Source organism: Eschrichtius robustus, chromosome X, assembly GCF_028021215.1.
Source record: "Eschrichtius robustus isolate mEscRob2 chromosome X, mEscRob2.pri, whole genome shotgun sequence".
Taxonomy (NCBI): Eukaryota; Metazoa; Chordata; class Mammalia; order Artiodactyla; family Eschrichtiidae; genus Eschrichtius; species Eschrichtius robustus.
This window is the reverse complement of record NC_090845.1, coordinates 26,258,597-26,270,133: the sequence shown is the minus strand read 5'-3', so window position 1 is coordinate 26,270,133 and position 11,537 is coordinate 26,258,597.

The following is an 11,537-nucleotide window of genomic DNA, read 5'->3' as shown; positions in this document are numbered from 1 at the left end:
GAATAAATAAATAAGTAAAAATTTTTAAAAAAAGTATTGAAATTGAAATTGTTATTTAAAAACTTCCAACAAACAAAAGCCCAGGAACAGACGGCTTCACAGTCAAATTCTATTAAACATTTAGAGGAGAATTAACACCTATCCTTCTGAAACTATTCCAAAAAATTGCAGAGGGAGAAACACTCCCAAATTCATTCTATGAGGCCACCATCACCCTGATACCAAAACTGGACAAAGATATAACAAAAAAAGAAAATTACAGACCAATATGACTGATGAATATAGACACAAAAATCCTCAACAAAATACTTGCAAACAGAATCCAACAACACATTAAAAGGACCATACACCATGACCAAGTGGGGTTTATCCCAGGGATGCAAGGATTTTTCAATATCCACAAATCAATCAGTGTGATTCACCACATCAACAAATTGAAGAATAAAAACCACATGATCATCTCAATAGATTCAGAAAAAGCTTTTGACAAATTTCAACACCCATGTATGATGAAAACTCTCCAGAAAGTGGGTGTAGAGGGAACCTACCTCAACATAATAAAGGCCATATATGACAAACCTACAGCTAACATCATACTGAATGGTGAAAAGCTGAAAGCATTTCCTCTAAAATCAGGAACAAGACAAGGATGTCCACTCACCACTCTTATTCAACATAGTTTTGGAAGTCCCAGCACCCACAATCACAGAAGAAAAAGAAATAAAGGGAATCCAAATTGGAAAAGAAGGAGTAAGACTGTCACTGTTTGCAGATGACATGATACTAACTATACATAGAAAATCCTAAAGATGCTACCAGAAAACTACTAGAACTCATCAATGAATTTGGTAAAGTTGCAGGATACAAAATAAATACAAAGAAATCCATTGCATTTCTATACACTAACAACAAAAGATCAGAAAGAGAAATTAAAGAAACAACCCCATTTACCACTGCATCAAAAAGAATAAACTACCTAGGAATAAACCTACCTAAGGAGGCAGAAACCTGTACTCTGAGAACTATAAGACCCTGATGGAAGAAATCAAAGATGACGCAAACAGATGGAAAGATATACCATATTCTTGAATTGGAAGAATCAATATTGTCACCGTGACTATACTGCCCAGGGCAATCTACAGATTCAGTGCAATCCCTATCAAATTAACAATGGCATTTTCCACAGAACTAGAACAAAAAATCTTAAAATTTGTATGAAGATACAAAAGACCCCAAATAGCCAAAGCAATCTTGAGAAAGAAAAATGGCGCCAGAGGAATCAGGCTCCCTGTCTTCAGACTATACTACAAAGCTACAGTCATCAAAACAGTATGGTACTGGGACAAAAACAGAAATATAGAGCAATGGAACAGGACAGAAAGCCAGAAATAAACCCACGCACCTGTGATCAATTAATCTATGACAAAGGAGGCAAGACTATACAATGGAGAAAAGACAGTCACTTCAATAAATGGTGCTTGGAAAACTGGACAGCTACATGTAAAAATATGAAATGAGAACATTCCTTAACACCATACACAAAAATAAACTCAAAATGGATTAAAGACCTAAATGTAAAGTGGGATACTATAAAACACTTAGAGGAAAATATAGGCAGAACATATTTGATATAAATTGAAGCAATATCTTTTTTGATCCACCTCCTAGAGTAATGAAGATAAAAACAAAAATAAACAAATGGGACCTAATTAAAGTTAAAAGCTTTTGCACAACAAAGGAAACCATAAACAAAACGAAAAGATAACCCACACAATGGGAGAAAATATTTGCAAACTAAGCAACCAACAAGGGTTTAATCTCCAAAATTTACAAACAGCTCATGCAGCTCGATATCAAAAAAACAATCCAATCAAAAAATGGGCAGAAGACCTAAATAGACATTTCTCCAAAGAAAACATACAGATGCCCAAGAGGCACATGAAAAGATGCTCAACATTGCTAATTATTAGAGAAATGCAAATCAAAACTACGATGAGATATCACCTCGTATCGGTCAGAATTGTCTGACTGATATGTAGGCCATTGTCAAAAAGCCTACAAACAATAAATGCTGGAGAGGGTGTGGAAAAAAGGGCAACCTCTTACACTGTTGGTGGGAATGTAAATTGGTACAGCCACTATGGAGAACAGTATGGAGGTTCCTTAAAAAACTAAAAAATAGAGCTACCATATGATCCAGCAATCCCACTCCTGGGCATATATATGGAGAAACCCATGGTTCGAAAGGATACGTGCACCTCAATACTCACCGCAGCTCTGTTTACAATAGTCAACATGGAAACAACCTAAATATCCATCAAAGGATGAATGGATAAAGAAGATGTGGTACATATATACAATGGAATATTACTCAGCCATTAAAAAGAATGAAATAATGCCATTTGCAGCAACATGGATGGACCTGGAGACTATCATACTAAGTGAAGTAAGTTAGATAGGGAAAGACAAATATCATATGATATCACTTATATGTAGAATCTAAAAAGAATGCTACAAATGAACTTATTTACAAAACAGAAACAGACTCACAGACTTAGAGAACAAACTTAGGGTTACCGGGGGGAAGGGTGGGGGGGGAGGGATACATTGGGAGTTTGGGATTGACATGTACACACTGCTATATTTAAAACAGATAACCAACAAGGACCTACTGTACAGCACAGGGAACTCTGCTCAATACTCCTTAATAACTTAAATGGGAAAAGAATTTGCAAAAGAATAGATACATGTATATGTATAACTGAAACACTCTGCTATACACCTGAAACTAACACAACATTGTTAATCAACTATACTCCAATGTGAAATAAAAATTTAAAAAATAAATAAATTTTTAAAAAAAGTCCTAAAACCGACATTTGGGAGATCTATTAATAAAAGCTGGACTTGACATCTGGAAGCCCTAGAGTTAAGGCAACCAAAAGACAGGCTTTTGTAGTGTCTCACTCTTAATTTAAAACAACTGCCCCAAATTAGTAGGCATTTGATGAGTCTCAATCTTGGAAAAAAAAAAAAAAAAGAGAAAATCGGAGGAAACAGAGACAACATATACAGTAAAAGAAAATTGAATATATTAATATCCACAGAGCACAAGATATTTCATCCAAAAATTAAAAACAGAATTCTATTAAAATAGGAAAAAAGTTAGAGAACTTGATAATTACAAAGAGTTCTTGATAATAGTAAGATATTAAGAATTAAAAATTAAACAGAAGGGCTGAAATATAAAGTTGAGAAAAATCTCACAAAAAGTAGAATGAGACAGAGATGGAAAATAAGATACTAAAAATAAAAAAATAGGTAAACAACTGACTCATTCTAACATATGACTAATTGCAGTACCAGAAAGAGAGAATAGAGAAAACAGATGGAGGTAAATTATCAAAGAGTGAAATTTCCAAAACTGAATGATAAATCTCCAGATTTAAATGGCTCTCCAAGAGCCTAGAACATGAATGAAAGGGACTTGTGTCATGTCGAATCATTAGGAATGTTCAGGATTCCAGGAAAAAGAGAAAACCCTAAAAGCCTGCAGTAGAGGTCACATGTAAATTAATTGTAAATAAGTAAATATATTAAGAATATGAAACAAGAACAGCAATCATGAATTCAGTAGAATTATTAGGGCATAAAATCTATGATCATTGAAATATGGAACACAATAGGTATGTTTATGCGGTAGAACAACAAATAGAATTACCTTTCCTGAAAACAAAGACTAGAGAGCATGTGTAAAAGAAAAGTTTAAAAATACAGAATATAGAATAGTAGCAACACATACCAGGAGAAGCAGAGGAAAACTTTTAGAGAGAGAGAAAAGAGAGGAAGGGACGAGGGTAGGAGGAGGAGAGAAGCGGGAAGAAGTAAGGTAGAAAGGGAGAGAGAGATTTGAAGAAATAATAAAGATAAAATTGCCAAATTAAAGGTGAAATCATCCACAGATTATAAATACTACACTTAGATTGTAAAGGTACATAAAAGGCCAAAGGAAAAAAGATAAATTCCAGGAAAAATGAAGATGAACTTCAAAGAACCAAGAACCAGATTGATATCTTAGTGTATTTGGATGTACGAAGAGAATGATGTGATATTTTTACGGTACTGAAGAAAAAGATTTTTTCATCTAGATATATATAACCAGTCAAATTGAAATTCATATGTAAGAGTATAATAAATACATCATTAGGCATTTTTTTTAATTAATTTTTTTTATATTTATTTTTGGCTGCGCTGGGTCTTCGTTGCAGTGCACGGTCTTTCTCTAGTCATGGTGAGCTGGGGCTACTCTTCGTTGCAGTGCGTGGGCTTCTTTGTTGTGGAGCACAGGCTCTAAGCACGCGGGCTTCAGTAGTTGTGGCACGCAGTCTTCAGTAGTTGTGGCTTGCGGGCTCTAGAGTGCAGGCTCAGTAGTTGTGGCGCACGGGCTTAGCTGCTCCGCGGCACGTGGGATATTCCCGAACCAGGGCTCAAACCCATGTCTCCTGCATTGGCAGGCGGATTCTTAGCCACTGCGCCACCAGAGAAGTCCTCATTAGGCATTTTTAAAAAGCTATAGAAGGTTTGTTACAAAAAGACCCACATTAAAGGGGGAAAAAAAAGTTTGGGAGATGCTAAAAGCCATATGGGACTTATCACAGTCCCTGACAAGAATAGGTTCTCTGTAAATGTTAGCTTAACTGATGTAAACTGAGGTGGTAAGTGTTAATGGAGAAAGTGTCCTGAGCAATTGGAAAGCTCTGGAATTGAAAGCATAGGGACAAAATAAAAAGTCCAGTCTAAAGGAGGCATCTTTGCAGGTTCTTTAAGGTCTTCTCATCCTCTAGTCCAATATGACTTTCTTTATTGATATACACAATGATTTACATTCCAGCCAGGGAAAATGTCTGTGAGATTTACAGAGAGGAATGAAAGGATATCAAATGCCCAAGACACCAAAATCCCTTTTGCATCAAACACACAAAAACTGCTAACATATCAAAGGCATATGTTTCTATTAGTTCATAGGTGGAAAGCCATTCATGGAAAGGAAATCTGCTTTTAAAAGGGATTGATAAAGGTCTTCATACATTCTCAAAGAACTAATCACTTGTGCAAGAGCTACTACTCAAATGAATACAAAGATAAATCCCTGAACAGAAGAGAAAGGGTCTAATTATCTCATCTGCCTACAGCTTATATTCATTCCTGCATATTATAACAATGTGTCTTCAGCTTTCTGAGGTCTGGAATCAATTAAGATAAATCTGGACTCTTTTTATAATGGGTTCTAGGGAATAATAGCTTATTTCCTTTCCTCCTAATGGTGAATATATGAAGAAATGTAAATTTTCCCAACCATCTTAATGAGTAATCTTTTTATTATTTTATTTTTATAAACCTTGAAGATACAGTATTCATTGATCAGATTTCTTTCTTATATATGCATAAACTCAACTTGAATTAACTTAAGCAAAAAGGCTAACGCACAGGTTCAATTATCCACTATGATAAAAATTAAAAATAGAACTATCATATGATCCAGCAATTTCCTTTGGGACTTATATCCAAAGGAAACAAAAACATTAACTTGAAAAGATATCTGTACCCCCATGTTCATGCCAGCATTATTTACAATAGCCAAGACATGGAAGCAACCTAACTGTCCATTAATGGATAAATGGACATGAAGTTCTGGTATGTGTGTGTGTACACACACACACACACACACACACACACACACACACACACATACTATGGAATATTATACAGCCATAAAAATGAAGAAATTCTACCATTTGCAACAACATGGATGGACTTTGAAGGCATTACGTTAAGTGAAATAAGTCAGACAAAGACAAATACTGAATGATCTCAACTTATATGTGGCATCTAAAAAAAAACAAAAATAAAAACAACCAAACTTATACAAAAAGAGATCAGACTTCTTGTTACCAGAGGTGGAGGGTAGGGGAGGAGGGGGAATAGGAGGAAAGTGGTCAAAAGGTACAAAATTCCAGTTATAAGATAAATACTAGGGATGTAATGTACAACAGGATGACTATAGTTAACACTGATGTATGATATATGGGAAAGTTGTTCAGAGAGTAAATCCTAAGGGTTCTTATCACAAGGAGAAAAAATTCATTTTTTCTTTTGTTTTCTTTTTATTCTATATGAGAAGATGGATATTAGCTGAACCTACTGTGGTAATCATTTCACAATATGTGTAAATCAAACCATCAGGCTGTATGCCTTAAAATTATAAACTGATTATGTCAATTATTTTTCCATAAAACTGGCAAAATATTTTACAAAATTAAAGTTGCATTTAATGTAAAGTTTTATTTAAAATAAGGTTCAAGACTGCGATAACAGAGAATTAACCCAAGTATGGGGCCCTGCTAAGTGAAGTGCCCTGAGCAACTGCACAGGCTGTACACCCAAGAAGCTGGCTCTGCTTCTCCTTGAGGCAAAGGTGCTTCAAGGAGATGTGATATCACTGAAATCTACTGTCCATGCCTGGCTTCCCTGGATCCATGGAGGAGGGCAATTACCTTAACCTTCTCCCCTTCCTGTAATAGCATCATTATTTAGTAAAATTTGCAGGCAATCCAGTTCAATTCTGTGCTTGCCTGAATATGTTCTAAAAAGGCCAGATTCAGGATTTCTGACTCTGAAGTTTCCAAAGGCCACTGTCTTATGAGACAGTCTTCCATTTTTGTATGATTGTACCCTTGCCTCCTGAAAAATCTTTACCAAATTTACTAAGTATGTTATGTTTAATATAATTCATAGTTCCTGTAGCACTTTTTGCTTTGAGATTACTAATGTCCACTAACCGCAAATATTTGGATGTCACAGTACCTATTTGGCACCATCAATTTTACTGTTTCAAACAAAATTCAAATGTGTCTTCTTCTGGAGAAAGAGGCTTATAGTCAGTTAAAAAAAAAAACACCTTTAAATTTTCATGCGTCATCATTTTGGTCCATGTCTTGGCTTATTAAAGTTGTTATTGTTTTTAAGAGTTTTAAAAATTTATTTATTTTCTTTGGCCGAGCCACGTGGCTTGGGGGATCTTAGCTCCCCAACCAGGGATTGAACCTGGGCCCTTGGCAGTGAAAGCATGGAGTCCTACCTAACCACTGGACTGCCAGGGAATTCCCTTAAGGTTGTTTTGATGTCCTAGTACTACCATGGTAGTATTGTCCACTCTGTGACTCTCCAACTCTAGAAAGAGATCTTGTCTTTTTTGTTTGGTTTTGTTTTTTATTAGTTTGAAATAGGCATCTTAAGTTTCACCACTCAGGTGCCTCCATCTCTAGGTTTTCCTCTGGGAAGCATAGAGAAATGAGTCTCTTCAGATTCAAACAAAGCTACATTTGCCCTCTCTCTTCCTTCTGACAACCACATTATACGCTCTCAGAGGTTCTAAAGCAATATTTACTACTCTTCCAAATTCATTCTCATCAGAGTCCACTTTATCCTATATATTTGAAAGGACTTCTGAGAGTTTACAGTTATTTCTGTGTACCATTTTAAAAATATGATCATAATTGTTGTCTCAAAATGAGTAACTGCCAATACCAGGAGTTGAAATTGGTCCATGATGCATAAAAATGCAGTATAAGAACTCTTAATAAGCCTGAATGAGGTCCTCATACATGATGTACAAGAGCCTCCAATCCACAAACTCAGAAGCATCAAAAAATAGCAAATTCCTTAATATCTCTTGTATCAACAAAATTGTAACTCTTAGTTAAGACTCAATCTCATCACTGTTGAGAGAAATATTCAGCCTCTGTCATTATTACTCACTTTCTCTAAGTGAAATGTTCAATAGCCCTGGGGTCCTGTACAGCAACAAGGTATAGTCAGCCTCTTCTTTCCACATAGCTTACCTTTGAGATGCTCATTTCCCAACTCCGTAAGCTGCCTCAGGTCCAAAAGTTCTGCAGCTTTCCTGCCATGTTTGGTACACATCTTTCCCCAAGACTATATGTGTAAAATTTAGAAAGCATGGTTCAACTTCTTCAACAAACATGAGAAAACCTTATCAATATGATGGGGAAGAATACATTACTGTTATTTTGCCTTCAATAGCATTACTGTTTCCCCTGACTCTTCATAGCAGAATCTAACTAAAATGAGCCACTGCACACTAACTTTTACAACACCCTTTTCACCTGAACTCTAACCCCATGCTTGCTATTTCCTCATTATCCTGATACTCTGAATATACTGCTTTTATTTGCTAAAATAGAACACTTGGATACCTCAGGAACCTTAAGAGCCCACACAAGGCACATCAACTTATGACTCCTGCTATCCATCTTCCATTACTCCGTTCTTTCCACAGGCCAACTTTGGTCATTGGTTCGCATGGAACAATCATGAGAACCACCTGAAATGTGCTAACATGTGGCAGGGCCTTACACTGGGCAAACCTGAGAAAACACTTAATCTAGCTCAAGGGAGAGGATGAGCCCTTCTAGTCTAGGCTTCTTTGACTGAGACTCCGTGTTGAGACAGGTCTATGGTAGAAGGGACTTTAAATGGATTAATTTTTCATCTCCTCCTCCTCTTCTTCCTTACTCTAACAAACTTTTTTGAACACTTATTCTTTGCCAGATACCACTGAACATGACTTTAGTTGGATTATCTTATCTCAAACTGATATCAAATCTATGCAAGAGGCATTATAATTTCCTCCATTTTTCAGATGAAGAAGAAAGGCACTGATAGGTCAAGTAGCTTATATAGGAAAAGGTGGGTCTGAGATTCACTTAAACCCCAAAGTCAAGCACAAGTTGATGTTGTCTGTCTGCACAGCTTTTTAAATTATAAATCTAATTACATATATATATGCTTGTTGTAAAAATCCAAACAATGTACAAAAGAGTAAAGAGGCAGGTGAAAATTCCCCCAACTCTGACAGTCCAACAGAAAACTGTTAGCACTAGGATGAATATCATTCTTGATGTGCTCATGCATATATATATGCATAGAAATAGTTATCTAAAATGTATTTGTATAATTCATATACATATATAGTAGATATATTGCTATCAACATCATATGATATCAAAATCATATTCTGTTCTATTATCTCCCTTTTCACTCTCTAATATGTGTAGCTGCATAGTAATTCAATGTATGGGTATACTATAATTCTTATCATATTGCATTATAATTTTATGACGTATGTGCCCTCCTCACAAGACTGAGTATTTATTGAGAACAGAGAATCCTAGAGGTATTTGTTTTTAATAGATCTGTTTTTTTAATAGAACCCCCAAAATGAACACAGCACCTAGTAGATGGAAAAATATTTGAATGGATGGATGGATGGATGGATGGATGGATGGATGGATGAATGGATGGATGGATGGACAGAAAGAAAGATGAGCAGTATGGTGGATGTCTAAAGAAACAAAGAACTATTGGGTTATTATTGACACAGTTCATGTGAGAAGAGTAAAGTAATAAGAGCCTAAAGTAGGGTATAAACATAGTAATGGAAGGAGGTGAAGGGTCAATAAAGCTATTTTGAATAGCTATTTTTTGCTTTTAAAAACATTTATCTCAAATTTTTAATAACATGGCTTTTAATAACACGGCTTTAAAGTAACTAAATAGTACACTGGTTTCCTGTGGGTTACTGACTTTTATATTTTATCTTCAAAATTTGACTTACTATTGCATTTTGTCAGGGTTTCATCTGTATATTGGATAATTATATTACGTATTCCTTTGACTACCTTTCCCACCATGATTCTAAGTTTAATTGTGTGGTGACTCACCAACATTGATTCTTGCAGGAGTTTCTGTTCATCATCCAGCACAATGTCCCTCATAGGTTCTAGAAATAATTGCTAGAGAAAAATAATTTGTTTGAGCAAAACCTTTACTCCATCTCTTATTCCAAAGAAATATTCTATGATTGAAGAATAATAATGATAATAATTTATTGAGTGTCTACAATGTCATACACAGCAATAAGTGATATATACAAGTATTATTTTAAAAGTAATTTAATCCTCACAACTATGAGGAAGTTAATAAAGTGACAAAGTGGCCAGGTCACTGTATAAAACCAGTTCAATATGACCTCAAAGCTTATTCCTTCCTTCCCTGGGAGGAAACATTACTCTATAGCCTCTTTTTATGACCATCTTCCTCAAATCCGTAGGTTTCTGACCTTCATTTAAAACTTTAGCTTAGTTCTGTTTCCCTGGTCAGGTAACTTGTAGAGTGGCAATGATCAGACAAAACATAAAAGGTCTTTCCTCTACTTAAGTCTACTTCACTGTGTGGGTTCACTGCTCTCCTGCTTCCCTGTAAGGGGGCCTAATGCTGTCTCATTTCTTGAACAAATATGTGCTTACTGGCCAGAGTATTGAGTCTCTATACATCCCTCACTTTTTCCTTCAGGCTGTCCTTAGGCTGCTTTGGGATTGAGTTCACAGTGTTTGGTAACTGAACTAGCAAGGATGTCCCTAATTCCCTTACTTTAACAAACATCTGGAAAGTAAATCTGATTTTATCTTCCACCATATCCATCAGTATCGTGTCCACTTTCTGTGGGGTGACTGAAAGGCCCACTAAAATGTAGTCACTACCAACCTCTCACCTTTTTCTCCACTCGTACAGTCCTCCTGCATAGTAGCTGAATTTCCTAATCAGACAACACCCTTTCTGAAGTCTGATTTGCACATGTGGCTCCCCCCAACTTGATTTTCTTTCACCTACAAAGTGTCTCCTTGGTGAGTGCCAACTTATTTCAAAATATTTCATCTTTGGGAATGTTGTCTGACATGATTAGGTAGAGTTGAATACCTCAGGAAACAAACCTCTACTTCACGTTAGACTTCAGTTGACATGAGTCACATTTGAAGATTGCTACATCACCCCTTGGAATGAGTTTCCCAGCAGTCCTACCTGCTCCCCACTGTAGAGCGATGATTTTGTGCCAGCTCTATCTCTTTAAGAGAGTGATTGTCAAACCTTGCCCCAAATACTGGAAACCATCAAGGCCAGAAGGCAATGGGATTACATATTCAAAGTGCTAAAAGAAAAAGATTGTCAACCAAGAGTCCTATATTTGGCAAAACTGTTCTTCAGAAATGAAGAAGAAATTACAACATTCCCAGATAAACAACAACTAAGAGAATTAGTCACTAGGAGACCTACCCTATAAGAAATACTAAAGAGAGTCCTTCAGGCTGAAATGAAAGAACACCAGAGAGTAACTCAATTCCACATGATGTGTTGATTAAAGGGTACACAGTTTTACTTACGCTCATAAAGAAAAAAAAAATGACAGGGAGAAAAATTTTAGAAGTGATAGTTCAGTTTATGGTATTGTATATGGTGATGGTTTCACAGGTGTATGCTTATCTTCAGACTCATCAAGATGTATACATTAAACGTGTGCAGCCTTTGTGTATGTCAATCATACCTCAATACAAAAATAAAAAGCACAAGGTAAATCAGTAAATATAAAAGACAGTATAAATGTATTTTTCTTAATAACT